The sequence below is a fragment of the Thermobia domestica genome, chromosome 17 (assembly GCF_964235325.1).
Source record: "Thermobia domestica chromosome 17, izTheDome1.hap1.1, whole genome shotgun sequence".
In the NCBI taxonomy this organism is placed as follows: Eukaryota; Metazoa; Arthropoda; class Insecta; order Zygentoma; family Lepismatidae; genus Thermobia; species Thermobia domestica.
Window position 1 is genome coordinate 152,136,343 of NC_137470.1, and position 26,010 is coordinate 152,162,352.

At 35.9% G+C, this 26,010-nt stretch overlaps 1 long non-coding RNA gene across 2 annotated transcripts in view; it reads right to left on the reverse strand.

The window, feature by feature from the left end:
- Positions 1-3,482: 3,482 nt before the first annotated feature.
- Positions 3,483-26,010, reverse strand: part of LOC145673771 (uncharacterized) — a 51,864-nt gene continuing 29,336 nt past the window's right edge. The window contains exon 3 of one of the 2 annotated variants that reach the window (XR_014128802.1): positions 3,483-4,004. This is a non-coding gene — a long non-coding RNA (uncharacterized LOC145673771). The remainder of the gene's footprint in view (positions 4,005-26,010) is intronic. The other variant, XR_014128801.1, reaches the window with a different exon arrangement.

Sequence of the window (26,010 nt, forward strand, 5' to 3'; positions counted from 1 at the left end):
GAAATATTTTTGCAACAGAGTATTCACATTTTTTGCTTTCACAGGTTTCAAAACTCTTCACTATATTCACCTAATTATTTTTTCACTGTATATGTGCTCATAGGTTGAATTCAAATTACATGGTGAACCATTAATATTATATTTTAATTTGTTTTCGTTTTAATAAAGAGTATCCCACACATAGTGTAATAGAAAACATTTAAAAGTTAAAGGAGAGATTTTAACATTGTCTGTCTACTAGATTCTCCTATACTTAAGAAGTTTTTGCATTTGTCATTTTCTCACTTTGACTATTCTAAGCTGTACCTATTCATCATTTTCTTACTTTTGACCATACTTAGGTCTTTCTAACGCCAAGTTTCCTACTTTGTCCACAGTCATCCCATCCTAATAGTCATTATTCTACTTTGAGCATCTTGCATTTAAGCCTTAACGGTTTACTCCCTTTTATGTTTGCTTTCGGCATTGCTTGCAATACAATACAACACTATTTCCTGCGTAGAATTCAGCAGAGTTGTCAGCAGGAGGCGATATTAGTTCTACTATTGCAGAAAAGTATGTACACAGATAACTACAAAAAACAATACCTGGAAATAATACTGCTCAAAGGCAATACCTAAGATCAAATGCTAACAATAACTCGTTTAAGAGTTAAGATGAACGACAATGTTTGTTGGCATTGAATACTGTAGGTTGAAAATATATGTTATAGTTGATGCAAAAACCAGCTTTTTTGCCTTTGCTACTAACACATACAAATTCTCATGTTCACTTGATAAATCCACGAATGCTAATATTGATCACAGCACAGCACGCTTTGAATCAGTAGATAGATACTGAGACCTTCATAGCTAACACATCCTTAAATCCTGATAATCCAAAGAAAGAAAAATCTAATTCCTAACAATATTTATAGTAAACTGTGCAAATTATAAAGTTTCCAACATCACCCTCCACTCCCGTCCTTCTCATGTCCGAATACTTGTTTCGTGAAACTGTAAACTATTTTTACGGATAAAGTGTGGTACACCTCCTATTTATGTTTTCTCAAACATATATGTTGTACATTGAAAGAAGTACTTATTCAAGTAGCCCAATTCTTTACATGCAATACTATACACATCTCTGATGTGATGATTTCTGATTCGATCACACACACTCATGTCTTCCTTCATTTCATTCATTCCCTTGTCTTAAGAGGAGTTCTTCATATCTGCTAGAAACAACGATTTCAGTTCAAGCATACTTTCTGACTTCAAGTTCTTGAGACCATTCATCTTGTTGGTATTTAATAGCTTTAGCTATATATAATGTACAATGTATATCAGGTGTAACTTTTGAAGTGCTTACTTATAACTTATTTAGTGTTCAAAACAATTTTAACAAGGAGTATGCTACGCATATGCACTCTAAAAATAATACGGAAAATTACAGTGAGAACTATCAAATTGTTGACAAATCTATCACCAGGTTAGCCATAGCTCCGTATTGCTTTTGAGGAAATCAATTCCAATTGAATCTCAAGACCAACATGTTGGGAAAGAAATAAATGATATGAACTATCAAAATGTTGTAGAGAAAGATAGGTACACGTTTCTCAAAAATCCATGGAGTTTACTGAATTCAAACTTTTTGTAGACTGCAATGGCTCAGTGGTAAACTGTACAGCTCATGTGCATTTGTTTTATTTTCAATGCATTCATTCTCAGCATTACCCATGTCTCTTAGCTTAAAGAGCATAAGCAGTATAACTTTAAACTTAAATAGCCCATGTAAGTTAAATGGTAAAGCAGTCAGGATAATTCAAAACACTATAGCTAAACGGTGAGTGTACGTGCTTTTAGCATGACAAACCTGGATAAGTTCCTGGCAAAAGCTTAGTTTTCACTTTAAGATAACGTCTCATATAACCTCACTACTAAAATGATTAATAATTCTTTCTTTGTTCTTTAATGTCAAGCTTGCCTATGAGACGATACGAGATGAAAGAGTTATACCATGGTTAAGCGGTTAGCGCAGAGGCCTTTGCCATTTATTTTTATTTGTACAATACATTTTCTAATGACACTTTCCATTTATTTAACAAGTAGCTCTTAATATGTTCACACATAGTGTTCTGAATTTGCAAAAGCAAATGATCCAATAAAAATAAATACGCGGAAGAACAAATAAGTTATCAGCAAGTAATAAGATGGTTGATTCCCAGGTGGGAGCTCATATCCTAGTGGAAGCTTTAAAAGGAACTTCAAAGTCTGTCAGTTTAGTGTCTAAGGACTACAAAAAATAGCCTTGATGGTAAACAGGAGGCTAAACTCCAAACAAATCCGTCATTACCAATGACTATCTTACGTGAAGCTTTCCCTAATCCTTCCACGCAAATGTAATGTCAAATAGATATCTAGTATCTTAAATAAATGAAATTGTTTTCACCTTAGGTGAAGCCGGTCACAAACTCAAAACCAAGTGACGTTTTCACCAATTAATTCTTAGAATGAGACTTAACATACAACTTATAGCATACTTTTCTCTTCTCCATTTCCACCAACACATATTTCAAAGTAGTTGTTTAACCACACTTCACCTTAGATGGTTCACCTTAGTCGATTGGGATCCCGGGTTCAATCCTTGGCCATATCAAATTGTGGTTGACAATATCGTGTTCTTAACTTTTCTTGAGAATTCTCCCGCTTCCCCTCACAGTTTCTTCATTTCTTATCATCACTGTCTCCTTTAGCCTATCCAACATAATAGTGAATGACATATTACATTTCATTTTAATTAATAGTTAAGGAAAATCATTTCAATACATGGCCAGGGTACCTTCACACCCAAAGTAGATCGCTAATTACTTATTTAACTAATGTAGAATATAATTTCAAATTTCAATATAGGGCAACAGTCACTCAGTGATAGAGTTTTTCCCCGGTGCTAGGAATTATTGGTTGGGCAAATCATTTAGCATTCTCATAACAAAACAAATGTTTTGGATTTTATATAAATTGTGGTGAACAGCATTGTGTGCGTGAAATTTCTTGGAGTTTCCTTCAACTTTTATATACTTTTTCAAGAACTTTCTTTTTATAAAAAGAAACAACATTAATTCATTCATTTCTAATAATCACTGTCTCCTTTAGTCTAACCAAGTTTAAACTTTGATTAGTTTACTACAAGACAAAGAGAATTATTACTGCTGAAAAACAATTAACCATTTAGCATTAAGAAAATACTACATATATTCTAAGTGCTGAAAACTTGAAAGTTTGTACACTTTAGTGTGAGAATACAAGATATAGCCTTCGATGTTTAAAAATCATAGTTTATTTCCTACTGATTAATCGTGTAAGACTTACAAACAAGCAAAATAAAAAAAGCAAGTTCTTTCATGGATAAGTGGTTTGTGACAGCGCCTTTGGTATTTAATTTTTATTTGTACTAAAACATTTTCTAATATCACTTTTCATTGTTCAGAATTATTGAGGATTCAGTTCCCGGTGGTAGGTCATATGGTTCGGATTAATTCTTGCTGAAAAAAGGACAATAATCCCAAAATTCAACCAATCATCAAAAATAGAACTTGCAATAATTTCAACTATATAAAAGAAGAAACCTTGTGCGAATGAATTTTATTACACAATATTTACTGACAGTGTTATCAAAATACCTCAGCACTGTTAAGAAAGTTAGGAAGGTTTTAATAATTCAGAAGAAAAATCTTTTCCCCACTGGACCACAGAACAATTTATTTACATTATATTTACAACTTCTTATTTTTTTCATTTTTTCATACGTTCTTCCAATGATATATACTTTAAAACTGCGCCAAATTATTTGGCCGATTTTCCTTATTATAATATTTTTCAAACATAATAAATATATCTTCTATGTCCTTTTTTATAATCTATATGTCTTCTTTCTGCTCTGCTTCTCAACCCTCCCTACACATCCTTTACCCTGATCTTAAATTTTGATTGATGTGGATGGTTGTGGCTGCCCTTCCATCTTTTCTGCAAAATATAAAAAAATGAACGTGTTATTAATACAACATATTTTCACAAAGATAGTGCAAATTATAATTATTGATTTTTAATGTGCACAATATATACTTAATACCAATAAAACTTCTCTTATTCTAACCATGTACGAGAACCAGATTCTTTTAGCGTGCAAAACCTATAAGATATCTTTAGTTTGCAAGAGTTATATAGAATTCTGGACAGTACCTCACATTTTCGAATTCTCGATAAATCTGGACAAACAAACAGTTCGTGTTGTGTGTGCCCCAAACCTAATTTTCAATAAATGTTCATATAAATCGATTTATCCGTTACAAGTAATATTTTTTCTGAGAATTTTTCAATATCCCCGTTAACGTTCTTTCGCTTGTTGCAAGCGGTCCCGGGTTGTATTCCCATAGGGAATACTCGTCCCCCACAGCGTAGTCGCTAACGTTCTCGCTTTCAGTGCGAGCAGTCCCTGGTCCGATTTCCTGTGGGAGATTAGTGCTCACGGGTAGAATAGTCGCTAACGCTCTTTCGCATGTTGCAAACGGTCCTGGTTAAATTCTCGACAGGGGCTGCGGTGCAAACGGTCCCGGGTTCGATTCCCGGTAGGAGAGTCGGTCTTAAAAGTGTAATTTGTAGAATATCCTGAATGATGTTTTTCTCATTCACATCTGTAAAATGCCTTGTGTGGTACTTATAGGTTACAGATCGTTTCCCTCTTACCCCGAATAGTGTGCTAGCCAAGGTATGTTATCCCTCAGAACGTGACGGGATAAAAATTCTTCAATGCCTAGAGACCAAAATATATCCTACATTTCAATCTTAGTGAAAACTTAAATGATTACCCCAACAAATAAAATTTTGATGTTATAAAACAGAATACATACAAAATTATTTATTTAAAGTGGTAAGCGTTAATTTCATATGTCTAGGCGATCTGCAGTTTAATCCCGGGTCACGCCAACTGAACAAAGACTATGTTTACGTTTTCCTTAAACTTTTATACCATTACTGCCTATATGTATTCCAAGCAAATGTTCAGGTACACTACACTAACAATAGTAATTCAATAATATTTTAATAGAACTACCAGTGACACCTAGCGGCAGAATACTAAATTAGAGGTAGTTGTTCGTTGAATGTTCGACAGTGCACACGCGTGTGCAATAGTCTTCCGTATATATATATATATAATTAACTAGTATTAACTAGTGCATGAAATAAAGATTGAAATAGTAAATATCTGCTAGGGCTTTATTACACATTGAAAACATATGTAATGTAAATATACCTTACTTAATATATTATATCGTGAAGCTGCTTCACTGATACTGAAACCGCTTTATATTTACATTTCAAAACTTTAGTAAATCACAAATTAAAAATTGTTTATTAAATAATTACGAAAAACAAAACAAACCAGATAATTATCACCCAGAGGAATAATGTTTCCATACAAATCCATTAAAAATTAAAAAGTAAAATTTATGGACACTACGCAATTCTGTTTAATCTCCCTTTCAGTTGTAAAGATTCAGACAAATTCCACACTTGGTTTCTGCAGTATACTATGCACTCCATCAATGGGGGTTCTTAAGGGACGTCATTAACCAGTTTTTAAAGTGGTCGACTAATCTAATACATTTGCTTCTGCAGTAAACTATGAACTCCTTCATTGGCGGCTCTTAAGTCACATCACCAAGCATTTTCTAAAAGGACTGACTAACTTCTTTTCGAAACTATTTGAATATTGTTAAAATAGTACAATATGAAGTTTTAGATTTTCGCATATTCCTAGTTAAAATAATAATAATAGTTTAATCCTTCAACATTTCTTGATTAAGTTCTCCACAAAAGGTAGCAAATATGTACTGTTCAAACAATATAGGTAGAATCAAGCGTGTAACAATTCGAAACTAATACATACAGATCAAATAATAATTTGATTAACAGTAAAACAATTCATGAACAAATAAATATTCAGGACATTCAGGGGTAATGCTAAGAGGGCGCTAGCGCCCACAAGTATTCTTTTCAAAAGCAAAAATCTCTCGTTCGTGAGGAGCCCGCTCTTTCAAAGGTGGTTTACCTTGGTTTAAAAACATAATGGCTCAGTGGCAGAGTTTTCTCCGGTGGTGGTGAGAGTTCATACTTCGTTTGCACACCACGTTAATTATTTTCATAAGAAATACAATGTGTCTCAATTTTCCAGGGGGTTCACGCTTCAATCATTGTGCAAATAGGTTCGTGGCGAACAATTAAATATATGTAAATTTCCTGGGGGTTCCCTCCACTCTCAATACAAATATACATCTAAACCAAAACACAAAAGAAACTCGTTGAAACACAAATCTTTTAACTACGAGAAATACCTCAACTTAACCACGTCGCAACAGTAAACTATATTTACAAATGGATGTGCAGTGCATTTATATAAAATATTTATTTATTAAAGATATAGGGGGAATAAAGGAGAAATAAAGTAAATGAACTTTCCTTTGTAATACCGCTTGGGTTCCGTTTACAAAGAGGAAAAGGAAGGGATATATTTATTTCTTTCCTATGGAGGTAGGTTGTCATTAACTATCAATTTCTTCAAAGAAATAACCATTAGAAGGCAGTTCCATACTGTGCCTAAACTTTGTATTCGCCAAATTTTCTTTTGTAGTGTCCCAGTATGTCTGGAGTTGTGGGACGCATAGCTATCAACGGAAGACAGTTTGACAGAGTTTCAATAACACGGTGCATCACCATACACAAGCTAATATCTACAAATGGTAACGAAAACTCATTTACGCCTAGTTGCCTCATGAAGGAAATTCTTGAGGCGGGGTCAACCAGCAATTTTCATAGAAATTTGATTTTAATGAGTTATACGTTTAAACGAAGAAATAAAAACAGATGTCAACTTTTATAGTGTTGAAATTTATTGCCTTTATTTCGACATATATCTCAATAAATATTGTATTCTTGTCACAAAGAACAGACCATCCGTTTGTGTCTCTGAATTGCATAAAAAGCAATGAACCATTTAAGAACGGATAATGTTATCTGTAACAGTGTTTATGGGCGCAAATTTGAAATCCAAAGGCAGGTGCAGGAACCCAGGCGTTTTTCCATCATGTTATTGGCATGAGAGAGACAAAGCCAGTCAGTCGAAGGTAGGCGGGGATAGTAACTTATGGACGCACCTCGTCAGCCATGGGAGAAGAGAGGTGGGGAAATGGCCAGCAGACAGAGAACTCGTCAAAGAGTGAGGAAAAAAGCATTCATCCGTTCGCGACAAGAAATACGTGCTCACTCAGTGGTAAAGAAAGAGAAGGAAACAATATAGCTAGTCAATCATCGCGGGGGAAGGGAGGTGTTTACCTGTGCAAACAAAAAACCATGAGCATTAATGGGGTAAAAGGGAGGAAAAAATAAAATCTTCCGTTCACTCACAACTAAATGAAATGATTGACAGTTAACCACCTCGCCTGGTTCAAGCAGGAAAAGGTGTGGCTATACATGACTTGGCTTGCCAATCAGATCGCAAGGATAATTCTGTAGCGGAGGCATTTCAGTTTGGGAGAGAGCTAAACGACGGATAAATGTATCTTCGATTCTGTATCTAACACAGTTAGGAGATAGCTAAGCTAAGCGGCGGGTGTGGGTATCTGTTGCTGCAAAGTTGGAAAAAAACGGTGTTCGTTTCGCAGAGAAAAATGAAAACAATAAATAAATATCCATACCTTTCATTCCCGTTCATACATAACTTATTTCTATTTTGTTTTCTTCTGTTCTGTTCTGTTAATATTTTCTAACTTAGTGTAACTCATCTTAGTACTTTATGAAGTAAAACGAACCACCATTAAAAATCATACTTTTTAAATATTCAACAACTAGTGTTATTATAAAGAACACGAAAGAATATAATAAAGAATTTTAACAAAAAACGAAATAACACAAAAGCAGAGCTTATACAAGCGGCCCGTAAAAAAGGAGAGAAATAATTTTTAAAATTACAAGTCAAATAAGAGTGTTCGAATAATTTATTATGAGGGAAATAATTTTAATGAAAACGAATTAAATTAAAATGAATGACATCATTTTGATGGATCAAATTAAATATTTAAGTAGGATCATAATTAAATTAAGGGAAAAAAACTTGTGGGAGCTTGGGATAGCGTTTCAAGGCTTACAGTTGAGTTCTGATGATCTGAAACATATTTTTAATTTTAATTTGATTATAATTTTTAAAATTTCGATTAAAGAATCATATAGGATCCTGTTTCAACAGGAAAAGAGGTCATTCAACTTTCCAGGAACCACCTCACCCTTTTCTATTGCCCAGATAATAAATCTTCTTCACCCAGGGACCTATCTTGGGTCTGTCTGGACCCGCCTGACAAGGAAGTATTCAAGTAATAAATAAATCAATCAAACGAAAGGTGTATTCATGGCCACTGTGCGCTTCAGTACTACTATGCGCTTTAGTACTACTCAATTTTAACAGCGAAAGTTGTCTAAATTAAGCATTTGTTGGTTGTTCATGTAAGAACGATTTAATAACGAATAAGTGATTTCGTTTATGCTGTTTTAATAAATATGGTACTCTTGTTGACTTCGTGTAATTTTTCCTTTCTGGAAAAATGACAATTTTGACCATAAAAATTTTCGTAAGAGTGAATTTTGTTAACGCCGAAATTTTTAAATTTTCTTCATGCACCTTTACAAGAAGGGCTCAATTCAACACTAATCTCCTGCGTGCTGCGTTAAGAATTATTTCTCCGAAGACGTACATTTTTTGCGAATGTACTTAAGCATTGAGCTGGAAATACATGAGTTGGGGCTCCTGTGGGTGGAGAACAACTGAGCTTAGTACAAAGAAGAAAGACGACAGTAGAAGGAAACGAAAGCTTTATGCCAGTTTCTGGGACAAAAGTGATGAAATATGAATGTCATAAGCGTCCTTATTATTTATTCTTCTTTTCATACGAATTATCGTAGAGAACTCCACTTCAATAGCAATGGTACCAAAAATCGCAATCGATACGTACGATTAGTTCTCAATATTCTTTTGAATAGGATTTCACTCTGTATCCTTTACTTTGCAGTGTCAATTTAGGATTTACATTTTTGGGCTTACGAAATCTCTGGCCATGTTAGCCCGTGACGTTTGAGGGATGACCTTCCTCGGCGAACACACTATCTGGGGAAAGAGGAGGAAGAAAGGATTCAGGAAAGAAGGAAGCGGCCTGGAACCTATATATTAGGTACTACCTGGCATTTGGCTGGTGTGAATAAGGAAAACCCAGGAAAACCTCATTCAGGATGGCTGGTCTGAAAAACCTTTCTAACAATTTTTCGACCTAGTGACCCCACTGGGAATCAAACCCCAGACCGCTCACAACGAAAGCGAGAGCGTTAGCGACTACGCTACACGGGGGCACTCCTATGCCAATTTTAGCGAAAGTAAAATTCTATCAGCTAAACAGGTGCATTTTCAAATGTGTAATTCTTCTTTGGACTACGGACACCTTACGCGATATCCCCTTCTCTATTTCGGATACCCGATTCTCACTTCCCGATCCTGGTACCTGATTTTGGATCACAGGACTCTTAGCATTAATTATAATATTAGTGTTACTTCTGAAACTCATTGGAGGAAAGTGTCTGACGAGCAATATCCACACACCCGGCCTCTTATTTTCATCAATTCTTAAATTTGAAATTTTAATGTAAGTATAAAAAGGGTTATACTTGAAACCTGTTACCTAGATTTATTTATAATCCTGTATTTAATTAATCCTGTGTAATTCAGCCATATTCATAATTAAACAATGTGACGCAAATTAGTAATGTTAAGGTTCACCTTCATACCTCAGCTTAGTATGTTTATCAAATGTACGCTTTTAAATAGAGAAACTCGTTTAAGAAAGAGAAAGTCAGGAAAATTTTAAAACAATATTGAAATTTAATGTTATGCTTAAGTTTGATAATTAATAAGAGCTGATAATCAATCAAGAGGCAGAATGTTTAATTTAAAAATACTTTGAAAAGGAAAAACACATATCATATTAATGTCTAATTGGAGTGCTTTGCTTGATGACAATAAACAGGACATTCCTTGAAAATTGGTAACATCTCACAAATAATCTATCATACAATGGAGGCTTAGAGGGGAAAAATATTTTTTTCTGAATGTAAATCCACTCTTGACTAGGTTTTGGTGACATATATTACACCAAACAGGTATTCCTATTTGGCCAAACATAACCGACTGCATTCACAGGCCATGATTTCGTCATTCAGCGAAACAGATAAGAAGCGAAATGCGTACCAAGATGCATAAAAACCGGGAAAGCCTACACATTTAAATTAATCCCGTAACTTTTTTTTACATGCTGAGAGAAATTATGTTACTCTTGAGCGAGTTCAATCCATACCAATAGTTAAATTCATTTCCTTAGTCTAGACTAACCACAGTCCTGAGTAATACGTTCCATTAGGAAGTGCAGTAGAAACATAGAGTATAATTGGTAAAAGCCTGATAATATTAGGAAGATTATAATCAAACATACGTTCTTTTAGATGCGGTAAAATCAGCTTGCGCGAGCAAAAAAATTCGCCCATCGTTCTTAATTAAATAGAAACACAAGTAGAGGGGAGAATTGGAAATCGTGAACCAAATATACGTTATATGACGCGAAAACTGAAATTATATTTAAATATTCAGGAAATTCGAATATTTTTTTATATAAAAATATAGATTTCCTAAAGCTTTTTGATTTTGTAGAATATTGCCTTTTTTTTAGACAGCGGGAAAGAGAACTAGTCACCTCATCAAAAAAATGGCCCCACTTAGCGTAGTCGCTAACGCTCCCGCTTTGGTATAAGATGCGATTTCCACTGGACATATTCAGTACGAAAAGCGTAAAAGCTTTTTCAGATTTTTCCTCATTCATATCAGGCAAATGCCGGGATGGCACTAATATATTTGATTATGAAAGACATATTATTAGAACTAATGAGGAATGTTCCAGCAATATGGAATAAGAAACGCAAACAACATCATAATAGGTACGTTTTAAATAGAGAATGGAAGAAAATTGCAACTAAAATGGGAATGTAAGATAAGTTATTTATTTGAGAATTATACTGTAGCTTATTATTATATAAGGCAGTGGCGGTCACAGGGGGGGTCTTTAGGGCTGAAGTCCATAAATTGTAGAATTGTTAAAGAAAAAAGAAGCTACTGTTCATTATATCTATGCTTAAAAACTCCAAGATCCCCCAATTCCAGTGGCGGATCTAGAGGGTAAAAACTGGGGAGGCCAGCCAAAACGCAGACTATGATAGGTATATCATGTGTTTACTTTAAACTTTCAAAAATATATAAATAATTGCTTAAATTATTTTTGTCACTAACAAAACTAGGAGGGCCTAGGCCCCGCATCCCCGGCCTAGACCCGCCACTGCCCAATTCCGAGATTAATAAAAAGGGTGTTTTCTAATTTCGTTATTGATATAAGGTAAAGAAATACCTGTAAAGACAGGCACGTATCCATAGGGAAGAAACGTCAAATAATGGAATTGCAGTGCCGAAACTTCATTTGCTGCAGTTAATACCTCCTCCACCTCGAAACCTGAAGATATATCTCATTTATCTACTTATTTATTTATTTATTTTAAATTTAATGGGAGACGATTTCTCGCCTGAGGGCTGAAAGAGGGCATTTCTTCACAGAAAATTTAAAAAAAATGTAAGTCTTTGATTTATTAACAGAGATGAACAAGAGATGAGACTCAAATATTTTTGCGAAACAAGGGACGAGACTTCGGCATTTCTCATATCTCGTCTCGCGTCCATCCCTATTTATAAACTGTTTAGTCCTTTCAATTTCAAAATGTGGTTTCGCAGTGATTTTTATGCACTGGGGGAATAATTTCGCATGTGTCACAAAAGTGTTTCTACTTAAACTGAGAACTTTACAGCGAGGGTGCGACCTCCTCGCTATGTGCACTCTTCATACATCACGTCCTAGACATCGAGGTAGCGACCGCTACTTAAACCTCAACCTCGATCGCAAGGTCTCTTCAGCATGTCCGTCCCCTTACGGTTTCAAATGTAGTTTAAGAGAGAAGACAGAACCCATTCTTTGAAAGTTTCTCTATGGAGATGGATAATTAAACCGGAAATCGCTGTGCAATTCTACCACTTCCGATTTTTGTGGATACTTAAAAATGGAAGTGAAATATACTTTTGGATGTTAATTTGATTACAGAAAATGTTTTTCTCCATCTATTACCGTTTTCTACTCTATAGGAATCACCGCTAAAATTAAAGGCGGATGATTTTCTCTCATTTAATAGAGAGAATACAGCAGAGGTGGAATTTACTCCTGCGCCCAGGGGTGTAGCCAAGGGGGGGCATCGGGGCCAGGCTCCCCCAAATGGTTTCCTGCCCCCCCCCAAATGACCAGCTTTTAAAACATCATAGTAAAATTATCTCGCTTCATTCATTTAAAAGTAACAAAGTTTATTGACAATTAATAATTTATGGTAAAATAGTATGGAGAAATATTATTTTTTCATACCGATCGAAAAATAGTATAGTATCTCTTCCTTATACCGATCGAAAAATAGGAATACCTTTTTTGTGACAGCAGATTACACAATTTACTGCGATTTATATTTGACAGTTTGAAGACAAACGTTCTAACAAGGTACTACAAATACAGCCATAAAACAAAGGTACTAAACTGATTTGTAAGTACAGTATATTTTATATGCTTTAACAAGTGTTTTAAGACATAGAGGATGGAAAATTTGGTGAGAAACAATGTTTTTATTCAATTTGGATTTCATTCGCTCTCTTTTATTTCTACTCAGTGTAATAAAATAATTATGTTTTTTTAGTCATGAATAATAAATAAATATTTTTGTTAGGAAACCATAAAGAAATTTCAAAGAAAATCAATCTTGTGTAGATAGGTTCTGTATACAAGGTCTTAAATTTAAATATAAAGGTAACCAAGGAAAGTTTTCACCCACCACCTTCGAACATCGATATGTCACCTAACCTGGAAGATCAAAAATAGTCCCCATCAGCATCGACGACCTTCTGAAAACGTTCTGGATGGCCATGCAATCCATCGCGGTAGAACTTGGTGGGCCGTGAAACGAAGAAAGTATCAGGTACATTTTGGACTTTTACTGGGGATTTGAACTGGCGTCCTCTAAGGTGATTGTCCAAAGAATAGAACAGCTGATAATCGGACGGTGCAATACCCGGGAAATTTAGTAGTTGCAATATTGTTTCCCATCCAAGGCGGAAAATGGTGTCCTGAGTCATCCTATCCACGTGGGACTTAGCGTTGTCCCGTAAACGAGGACCCATTTGCAATTCAGAAGTGATGGCTCCAGAGTTTTGAGTTTTTGTTGAGCACAGCTCAACTGCTGACAGTACACAGTTGCATTCATACTCTGACCAGCTGGTAGCAGTTCCCGATGCACCAAACACACAGAAGGACCTTATTCTGGTACAGTGCTGGTTTCGACTGTTTTGAAATCGGTTCATTGGATGCTAACCAATGATGACGGCGCCGTGGAGCTTCGTATAAGACACACTTTTTATCACATGTCAACGCCCTGTCCAGAAATGGCTCCGAAACAGTAAATAAACACAGGCAACTGCCGCGTTGCCTTCTGGCTCAGAGTCAAAATATGAGAGACTCATCGACACAACTTGTAGTGCTTCACAAGTTGATGGATGTGCTGCCGAATGGTTTCACCACATTCTGAATTGTAGTCCCAGTTCCTCTTTGTACATGTGTTAGTCTTGTGGCACGTGGTGTTTTCTTGTGTTTCGCCATCGTTCTTAAACTTGTTAAACCATCGCTGCAATGTTCGCGTCGCCACGATACCTTCACGACACCATCTTCTGTCCCGCTACAGCAGCGTTTGACCTCCATTTGAACTCGTTCAGCATACATGCTCTTATGACGCTCTGTGGATGTCCCATGTTCCCTCTGTCTTTACGCAAGTTCACGGTGTGTCTGAATTGCCATAACCAGGTAGTATGTTGGATATACCCACACCAACAACTGACGTTCGCCTTATCTCCACTCGCATTAACCTCACAGTGTGAGGTCCAATTGAACACAGACCTCCTCGAAAAGGGACAGAACTTTCTTGGTTACCTTTATAATTATGCACAAAAGTATAGCGTTTGGTCCCGGGCAGTAGTTCTTGATTAAGCATAATAAAAACTATCTTGAATATAATTTATGGATAATAATAATAATAATAATAATAATAATAATAATAATAATAATAATAATAATAATAATAATAATAATAATAATAATAATAATAATATAGACGATGAAGAAGAAGAAGCTAAAATAGGAAACCAAAATTTTCCTTTCTTTCAGGCCTCAAAAACACTAGCAGCAAAACATTTTTTTGGGCTTTGTACATTATAGCTGCCCCCCTCAATACGACGGCCCCCCCTCCCCTACAAAAACCTGCTGGCTACACCCCTGCCTGCCCGCTTAATCAATTATAGAAAACGTCTTCTCGATATGTTACTATTTTCACTATATAACTATCAAAGATAAAACCGAAAGTATTTTCTTTTTTACTTCCGATTTCAATAGTGATATTACACTGGACATGGTATAAACTTCTGAAAAGTAAACCTTACGTTTGGGTGAATCGAGTTGATGACTGAGACACATATGAGAAAGTAGTACTAAATCTGGTCAGTATTTCAGTGAAGTTTTAGGTGCGAAGCTCCAGGGGTTTAGGAGATACAGCTACCAGAACATCACATGGAAGTACAGAATAGTCTTCATACAGTTGGAGGTAAACGCTCTGTAAGACCTCTAATAACGACAAAAGATGAATAACAAATATATGGGTACATATTAGGACTAGGGGGAAGTCATATAGTAAGGGTATACCTGATGGCGGCCATCTTGAAATCCGCCATTTTGAATTAAGGTTAAGTTTTTAAAATAGGAATAGGGTCATGTGATACATGATTTAAGACGCAAATTTAATCAGAAGAACAATGGTGACGTTACTTTTGATTTACGCGCAATTGGTAAAAAGTTACAGAGAAATTAAGTATTGTTGCAGCATATGTATTAGTCCTTTACCTTACCTTGTAAATTGTGTGTTAATGATAATAATTAAATAAAAAGCAGATGGATAAATATTAGATCTATGGTAAGAGTTGCCTTGATGGCGGCCATGTTCAAATCCGCCATTTTGAATCAGACAAAAGTTTTAAACAAAACGCATAACAGTGACACCTTATTAATAACAAATTTTACCATAACTCGAACGGTATAACCATTTTTGCTTTATCATTAACCAGCACAAAATTAAATGGATCGCTCCTTACGACTACTGCTTTGACGGAATTGTTAACGACAAATGTGTCAAGTGTAACTCGATTGCCTTTGTCAGGTGTGCTCACTGTGAGCAGAGCATTTGTGCAAGTCATGCACTCTTTTCTGAACTACATATTGATTGTACTAATTGAGGACTTTTCTGGAAGAAAGACCCAAGTTCAATTATGACTCAATTCCACTTTGGTCATTTTTCCTTAAATTAGCATCTTGTTTATGCGATAACAAGTGCTGGTTAATGATAAAGCAAAAATGGTTATACCGTTGGATTTATGATAAACATTGCTATTAATAAGGTGTCGCTGTTATGCGTTTTGTTTAAAACTTTTGTCTGATTCAAAATGGCGGATTTGAACATGGCCGCCATCAAGGCAACTCTTACCATAGACCTAATATTTATCCATCTCCTTTTAATTTAATTATTGTCATTAACACAAAATTTACAAGGTGGGGTAAAGGACTAATACATACGCTGCAACAATATTTAATTTCCCTGTAACTTTTTACCAATTGCGCGTAAATCAAAATTAACGTCACCATTGTTCTTCTGATTAAATTTGCGTCTTAAATCATGTATCACATGACCCTATTCCTATTTTAAAAACTTAACCTTAATTCAAAATGGCGGATTTCAAGATGGCCGCCATCAGGTATACCCTTACTATATGACTTCCCCCTAGTCCTAATATGTACCCATATATTTGTTATTCATCTTTTGTCGTTATTAGAGGTCTTACAGAGCGTTTACCTCCAACTGTATGAAGACTATTCTGTACTTCCATGTGATGTTCTGGTAGCTGTATCTCCTAAACCCCTGGAGCTTCGCACCTAAAACTTCACTGAAATACTGACCAGATTTAGTACTACTTTCTCATATGTGTCTCAGTCAGCAACTCGATTCACCCAAACGTAAGGTTTACTTGTGAGACGTTTGATCGATTGCAGGAAACTGCTTCTCTCTATCTCTTACCATTTGATCAATATCAAAAACGGATATGAATAATTTGTACAGCTACAGACTTGATTATCGACTCGAAAAACGAGCTCCTTTCCTAACTTTTACATTTTAAAGTTTGACAAAATTTCGTGATGATTGATCAATTCGTTCTTGAGACTTTTATCTCAAGGACGGACGGAAAATGTACATGTATAACGGAGTTTTGTTAAACCGAACTGCACAGAAACTAATTTTCTGTCATATTGTGCTATATATTGAAAAACCAAATGCCTAAATTCTGCAAACATGCATATTCCATAAGAAAATAAAATAAATTAAAACATACCAAAAGTTAACCAAACTCTGACCACAATTTACGAATCTTAAAAAAAACTCTGAGTAGACTCCACGAGTGAGTAAAGAAAGATTCAAAGACAGTTCCAATTCAAAACAGTTCAAATATAGTCTAAAAAGAAAAGCAATTAAAAAAACAAAATTTTACAATAAAATAAAAGAAAGTAAAAGGAAATGATCTCAAATTCGAGCGGCCCAAAATGACAGAAAAATATTGCCTCGTTCGTCAACTTTATCGTCGTTGTAGTGTTCGTAGGTCAGTTGTTTCGTAACAAGTTGTGGGAGGCTAAATATTTATCAAAATCTGGGACGTAAGTAGTGAATGGAGTTCTGGTGTTCTGACCATTCCAAAATTCTAACTTTTCTATAAATTTAGTTTGCTTTGCGGGTGAGTTTACAAATTCTAATATTTTTTTTTCTCGTAATGAATTTCATTCCTCCAAAAGCTTCGTACCCTTCTCAAAGAAATTCCTGTAACGTGCCTGATCAAAATGTTGCAAATTTTCCAAGAAACATGTATTACGAAATTTAGCTAGAACTATTTTTGTCTTATATGAAGACGGGACATTTCCTCTAACGTGTCTTGTCCCGTACGTATTCTTAACACTGCGAGTCCGCCACCCATAGTTTATAATTTTTAGACTGCATATATCGTTACATTTTTATATATATTTAAAGTACCGACTAGTTTGAAACTTTCCTCTCGCTTTCCTGTATCTCTGAAGTCGTGTAACTTGGCGAGATTTCTTGAATGGAAAATTAAAATGAAATGAAATATTTGAGTTTCACGTCCCACGATTACGCCTTTATTCTAAGGGAGGTGATGATTAAGGGAAGTGAATGATTATGGTAGAATTAGTGGAATGACAAAGTTGGAGGAAACGGGAGTATGCAAAGGAAAACCCAGGGACACGATGTTGTCCACCACAACTTACTTGGCCAGGGGTCTAACCAAGGAGCCAATGCACCAGAGATGGCACTCTACTACTGATCCACTGTGACCCCACTCTTGAATGGAAGACCAAGTATTTCGACTATATATTAGGAATTCATCTAACATAAAATAAAATTCATGAAAATACAATTGCTGTTTACATCTTTTCCTGTAAGTGAAGAGCGAGCTTAGAAATTGAAAGAAACAACAGCCAGATCGCGGTGAACTGAAGGGAATGTGCGATTTGTTGCACGGCATAAAGAGATTCAAAAATCCTCTTGTCTCTTTGAGTTTCAAGGAAGCGTAGCTATTTTCTCAGTTGTTGGAACCGAAACTAATGTTGAAGGCATTATGAAAATATCCACTTCGTTTAAGGAGAAGTCTTAAATAAACAGCTAATAGAAATAAATCCTTGATCTTGAACTAAACTTGGCTGGTAACTGTTTTTGTGTTCTATTTTGAACATTATTCGTTACAGAAGAGGTAAAATATTAATAATACAAACCGTATAATCAATAATATGTAAAACTAGAACTGATTCACTGACATAAAATAACGGGTACTTCCCGGTTAATGCGGAAAGTTGAAATTTGGCACGATTGTAACTTTTCGAAACTAAACCACAGAAAAATTGCGAAAAATTTTTAAGTTTTAATGGTCTAAAAAGAAGAAGAAAAAATTCTCCATGTTATTTAAATGGACTATTTTATTTGGACTTATAATCTCATATTTTAGTTACTTGGAATTGCAATAAAAACTTGAAATTCGGTATGCTTATATATTTTCTATAGGATTATTTAACAAAATAACTAAATAAAAAATTCTAACTTTAATGGGATTTTATGGGTAATTAAAGACCTTCCTTGTTTCATTTACATGGAATATCTTTTACACTTCAAAATTATTGGGCACGTCCTGAGGGCTACAATGATTATAGCTTATCGACATTAATTCACAGAGAAATTGCAAAAAGTAAATATTTTTAATCCTTACGTGGTCTAAAAGGGAGATAAAGAAATTCTCGATGTTATTTAAATGGAATATTTTGACTTATAATCTCCTATTTTAGGTACTTGGAATTGGAATAAAGACTTGAAATTCGGTATGTATATACGTTTTTGTTAACGTTACCGAACTATATCACCAAATATAAAATTTTCCAAATTTAAAATTGTCTTACGAGAAACTGAAAATTGTTCCCATGTTATTTTTGCATGGGACCTCTACTTCACTCGAACATGTTGAGGCACTTCCGACAGGATTATATGATGAAATTGAGCATGATTGTAGCCTTCCGGGACTAACTTAGAGGAAAATTGCTTAAAGTGATATACTTTTAGTTTCTAAGGGTCTAAAGAGGGGATGTAGAAATTCCCATGTTACTTAAAAGGACGTTTTTCTGGGATACAAAATCGTATCTTTTAGGTAGTCGAAATAGTCAAAGAATCTTGTAATTCGGAAGAATTGTGGTTTTAAAAAGTGCTGGCCGTAAGTCGAGCAAACGTGGGGTTTGGAGGCAAATCCGACAACAGGCCAAATTTAGGAAATATTAAGGGCAAATGCACGAAATTTATTTTTTATGGCTGATATATAAGAGGTGCAAGGCCGTAGGCCCAGCAAATACCATGGTCTGGAGATGAAGCCCCTATCAAGCCAAAGGCTAGCCTATATTATAAAACTGAAAGACACTATGTTTGTTACACTTAATCTCTTGAACAACCCAACCGATTTCGATCTAATTTTTAACGTAGCTTAGACTAGGGCCTGGGAGTGTTTTTATTTATTTACTTTTACAGTAAAACTTAGGGAAGTTGAGAGGGAGATGTGAAAAATAAACAAAACTTAATAACTTTCGAACCGTCCAAACAATTTCAATTAATTTTTTAATATAGATGAGGTTCCGGCCTGGGAAGCTTTTTATTATTTCATTTTTACAATAGAACTTAGAAGGGGAGGAAAGAGGGAGATATATAAAAATAAATAAAAGTTAATTACTCTTTAACCGTCCGACTGATCTCGATCAAACTTTCAGCATAGATGAGCTGCAGGACTGGAATGGTTCTCATAATTTCACTTTGTGCAGCGTAGGGAAGGGGGAGGGGAGAAGTAACTGATTCTGAGACCTAATAAATCTTGATCCATCCGCCCGATCTGGATCTAGTTTTCAACATAGATGAGGTTCGGACCTGGGATGACTTTCATCATATCACTTTGACGGTGCAACTTAGGGTGGGGGAGAAGGCTAGGTACGAGGGTCACTACGAACGTTTTTAGATGTGAAATAACTTACATACTTAAAAACAATTTAACACTTACATTTCCACAAAGTATGCACCCTTACACTGTACACACTTTTGTATCCTCGAAAACCACTTTTGGAAACAGTATTGCCAGACTTTTCCTCCAAGTGTTGTAAGTTCATTCTCGTAAGCCACTACAGATTCTTCAGGGCTGCAAAATCTCTTCCTATGCATGCAATCTCTGATCCTGGGGAACAGAAAAAAAATTACACGGGGCCAGGTCAGGGCTATACGGCGGATGAATCATAAGTTTGACCTCCGTAGATTCTAAACACTGAATTGTGATGTTGGCCGTGTGTGCGGACGCGTTGTCATGATGAACCAGGATCCCACGCAGTCCAGTTCTTGGACGCCGTTCCCGAAACTTCTGGAACACTTTTGTTAGGCAAACAGTGGTGTACCACTGAGCATTAACAGTCCTTTGTTCAAGTGGAACAGTTGCAACATGGCCAGATTTGGATAAGAAAGTTGCGACCATCTTCTTCCCCACACTTTGCGGTCGCTTCACTTTCGTGGGTGGATTTTCGTCTGGAAAGATCCAAACTGTAGACTGGCGTTTATTTTAAGGGTCAAATTGATAAATCAAATTATCATCACCAGTAACAATGTCAGAGACGCCTCGAGATTGCATCCATCAAATCTTGCAAGCATCTCTTCATACCATTCCACACGCATACGCTTCTGCTGTTCATTCAAAGTGTGAGGCACCCAACGAGATGAAACCTTCCTGAGCCGAAGATGATCATGAGGAATTTTAGTTACTGCTGGCGATCCAATGTTCACTGTAGATTCAATGTCCTTGAAAGTTGTTGAAGGATTTTCTCGAATCATTTGTTCCACCGCGGCAATGTTTTCATCTAACACAGCTGTTGCCGGACGTCCAGCTCTCTCTTCATCTTTAAGCGATATCCGGTCTCTTCTGAATTCACCAAACCACCGAAAAATTGTAGCACGGGAAGGAGCAAGGTTCCCAAATGCCCTCTGCAAACGGTCAAGGCTTTGTGTCTCGTTCAAACCACTTTTGAAATCGTAAAGGACCATTGCCCGGAAAGGATCATTGCCGGTAAGCGAGGCGAGTTGAAACTTCCTTCGCTTCTTCGCTCTGGATACCACTACCGAACGCAATTGTTGGAATACAAATACTGTGCCACAACAATGCGTATCTCAAAACTTTCGTAGTGACCCTCGTATTCAAAACGATTGAAAATGACTGATATTAATGTCTAATGTATAGTTTCTGGGTCAGTAAGAAGAACAGTGACACCTCCTATGCTCTTCATATCCAAGTTAAGCCCTGAGCTCCTCCGTGGCTAAGTGGTTAGCGTGCGCGCCTTTGGCGTGGAAGACCTGGGTTCGATTCCCGGCGGGAGCTCATGTGGTTCTGATTTCCCGTTAATCAGTAGGTTCCGTCTCATATAGTCTCGCTGCTGAAAAAGGACGTTAAACTCAAAATCATCATCGTCATCCAAATTCAGTCCTGTAACTGAGGGAAAAGGGAGGAGGGGATCCGTAGTTTCTGTGGTCGCTGAGTTGAACAGTGACACCCTCGATCCTGTTTACATCCAAACTTAGCCATGAAAATTGGGGATGGTGAGGAAGAGATACATATAAATGATCGAAAATATCCGATATTAATGTTGAATCTATAGCGTTTTAGGTTACTGAGATGAACAGTGATACTTTCGATACCGTTTAAATTCATTCCACTAAAATATAAATACCATAATTCAAGGGTATCAAATACATGATATAAGGAGTTGTGCATTAGATTTTTATTTTAACCCAGCTAAGATGGTAATCGATTCTAGTTTATTCTAAGTTGAGAAATATATGAATAACTTTTCCAAAACGATAAGTTGTATTCACAGAAATCATTTCTTGGATTGTTGTTGCTGTTGGATTAGGTCTTTGCATCCCTTTCACCAACAAGGCAGCAAACCCACTCTTTGGAGGTTTGGACTTACTGTTTAACGTGTTATTCGACACTTAAGTGGGCCCGAACGGAAACGAACACGTGTCTTCCTTGCCAAAGATATATACGTTTACCAATAATAGTTAGAAAGGAGGGAACTGCTTTCTGGAGTTAGAAATTTGTGTGTAATAATATTTGGAGAGAGAAGGAAGTTAGAATAATGAAGTGTTTCGCGTTCACCTACAGGAAAAGTATCTTTATTAATAAAAGACAATTTGTGTCTAATTTCTTACATACGTATATACATGACGGGATAAACTGATATAAAAGAAAACTGAAGTTGTTCTCAATTTTCTGCTGCTTTCAGCAGAGAATCGAACGCATCCTTGGGTTCGAAAACCACTTCACAAAAATGTGATATATCATTGTTGAAAAGGACAATCCCACAACTGTGGAAGGAGGCTCAAAGCTCTTACAGGTTACCCAGCGCAGCCTACTAAGAGAGAGATAGAAAGAGAACAAAGCGTAATAAATGCGCAATTGGTAATCTTCACATGTGAAAATGGGGCAAATAGATAACTTAATTAATTCTTGTAAAATTCTGAATCCATGTGTCCAGACCTTGGTTATGGACTGGACTCGATAAACAATTTTGTAATCCTTTGTTCATCCCTAACTTTAAAAACTGCCGAAAAGTTTTAACGATATTAGATAGAAGAAACTCAGTTCAGTGAAGACCTTCCTGCTGACAAAGAGGCTATAATCAACCAATTGATATTGGATGGTCTAAAGTATTGCTATATACAGGTATATTCATATGGAAGTATTTGTTGAAGTTTAGCGTCCCGAGTCTAGATGAGATATAGACCTACAATTTAAAGCGGAAACCGAACTACCGTATTGCACAAATGCCTGCTCACCGGGAATGAGAATCGAGATCTAGTGTACGGAAAGCGCGCGTATTAGCTATTGGATCAGTGGGAATTACATCTGACAGTATCTCGGTAAATAAGTTGTTAATTCTTGACGTATGCTTGTGATAACCTGCAACTGTATATAAGTAAACTAAGGAAGTGATTTTCTGCTTATCAATCGTATATTATGAAATTTTCCGAAATCGAGCAAAATACGGATACTTACACTAAACCAATCTTTCCTAACATTGGAATTTTCACTTTACAGTACGTACACGCCAGATTCATTTTGTTTATAATTAAACTCTGTTTTCCACTATTTAATAAAACGTGTTGCTTCTGTTTTAATACAGTGTGCAAAATATTATCAAAATATGATTCTGAATCAGAATTATGAACTTTGGAACTATTGTGAATGGTAGTTTGAACAATCACTGTATACTTGTGCATTTAAGACGAGCTCTTTGCCGAAATTTCGTGCTCAGAAATGTATGGTCGTCTTGGTTTCGTTGACAGATAACAGAGTTTCTCTCAACAGGACCACGACTTTCAATAAAGCTACAACTTTACCCACCTCCTCGCCTACCACATTGAACGTTAGGATATCGTGTGGACCATTCCAGTAAGGAAAAGTAAGGGAAACCTGTATCTGATATGATTATTAGTATAATTTTAAAGTTCAGAAGACATAAGTAGTATATACTGTGAATGTTTTTTTTTTTTTTTTTTTTTTTTTTTTTGCAAGGGTGTCATTTGGAGAGGACAGGGGACAATTACGTTCCATTGAATTTGAATAACACATGCTTTAGCATACATTGTATGCGAGGTATACAAATATCCTAATGAAGCATATGAGCCTCTTATGTCATTTTACAATCTTGCTCCACTTGGCGAAACTTAAAATGACGTAATTGATTTCTTGTAAACCTTTGTTAAAGAATAGGGGTCGTCTTGTACTCGGAGTAATCTTGGATTCAGAAAAATAATTCCTAGTCTCATTGTAGTAAAAGACCACATACATTGTTCCGATGTGAATAGAAATCTTATAGAGGAATAACCTTTTAGGAAATATTTGGTCCCCGAAGTTATTTGAAGTTTTAGAAAAAGAAAGTGAAGGAAACTGCAACAAAAAGCAGTATATATAGTCTCTCTGTTGGTAGAGGACGTAAGGGATATTATTTTGTTGGCCAGTGATCCACATGATAGTACCTAATAATAATAATAATAATAATAATAATAATAATAATAATAATAATAATAATAATAATAATAATAATAATAATAATAACACTGCTCTACATATGATTTTTCTGCTTATTTAGAAATTTTAAATGTTTTTTCATAAATCGACGTTTCTAATTTTAGTTATGTAGTTACTTTCTTGAATCAGTTAAGAATTTTTCGGAATTTAGTCATAACTAAAATTCGGATTTATTCTATACATGTGTCATGTAAATATTATAAAATGATCTAATATTAGCGTTTCATTAATAGTTTAAAGATGCGCTGAGATGCATAGTGATAATCCTGTTGAGATTACCACAATTTTATTCCCCATCGGTATGAGTGGTGAGGGGATTTCTGTTGGGAACTGCTGCCGTAATGCAAAGGTATTGTTAGGACTAAAGAATATCTGTCTAAAATATTCTGCTACAAACTCTTTCACTTTTGTAGCTGTGTTGCGTTTAGCTGCTTTTAAAAAATAAGCTTTCGGTCCTGTGTTAAATATTTTTTGATGAAGAAGCACTCACGTGTCTTCTGAGTTAAAGTGTATTTGGCTACAGAGTTTTGTTTCCAATTTCTATCGTTTCAGAGAAATATTTCTTCAAACAGAAATCAATGGACAGAAAATGTATTTTACATACAGTAACAACAGCAAGAATTTCCGCGCTTCCAATTTAAGGATTCCGAGTTGTCAACATGTACGGAAGAAGTTTACGGAATACGGAAGAATATCGAATACTTTAGCATGTACGGAATACCGAAGAGTATATTCGTTCAAGATCCACTGGGACGTTGCCAGTTTTCGGACGTCAAATGATCGGCAAGATGTATAGAATATACTGCTAAATGTATATACAAAACCGACTATCGTACACCTAGCAGGAAAAGTTGGAACTACGAAATGTATACAGGGTTTTCATAAAGTATGGACGAATTTAATTCGCTTATAATTTACATAAAAATGCTCATATTGAAATCAAATAAAGTGCAAACGGTAGCGGAAGGATTAAATTTTTACCTGTAATCTGCACCAGCTCAGTTCATTCACCGCCACGCCTCCAACTGGGCGCCACTAGGAATCGACTTCTGTGGGCTGTTTATGATGCTTTCCCTTACCCTGCTCACTGTTGCAGGCGAAGTTGGCGGCATGCATATTTGCGGATCCCAAACGTTTCAGCATATCCTCTGATCTGATTGGTCGATACAGATGCGATATCACAAGACATGATCTACATATAGCACAAAATAAACGAAAATTGTTGTCGGCTCTGGTAGCCAAGTGGTCTAGCGTAACATGCTAGTAACAAAAATGTTTTTGGCGAGGGTTCGAATCCTGCCTACGAACAGTTTTTTTACTACTTTTAAAAATGTTTATAACACTTCTTTCGTTAAAATAAGATTAAAAATAATAGTCAAAAAGTGATTTAACGATCATTGTTTTAAAATTTTCATTAAACTTCTTTCATTAAAATAAGTTTGCCCTTGTACTATATAGATCCGCAGCAAATGTAGTAGTAGTAGTACGTTTGCCCTTGTACTATATAGATCCACAGCTAATGTAGTAGTAGTAGGAGGAGGAGGAGGAGGAGGAGTAGGAACGGGTTAGAAGCCCCGCAGGGGTTGTTTGGATTATGTTCTCGACATCAAATTGGCAAGAATGCTGAAACGTTTGGGATCGGCAAAAATGCTGGCGGCATCCCACTTCGAGGACGGTCGAGGACGCTTCCTGTCTCCAAGAACTTAGCATGCCACTTTCGGATTGCACTCTCATTTCGGATTCAGCATTTTTGAACTCTTTGGTGAACTTTCGACACACCAGAATTGGTGATTTTAGCTCTGCGTACCACAGAACACATTGCACTTTCTCTTTCACCGACGCCATCGTTGGACGGTAACAGTGTTGCCAACTAAAAATTTAATCCTTCCGCTACCGTTTGCACTTTATTTGATTTCATTACGAGCATTTTTGTGAAAATTATAAGAAATTAAATCCGTCCAGACTTTATGAAAACCCTGTATTATTTTACAACTT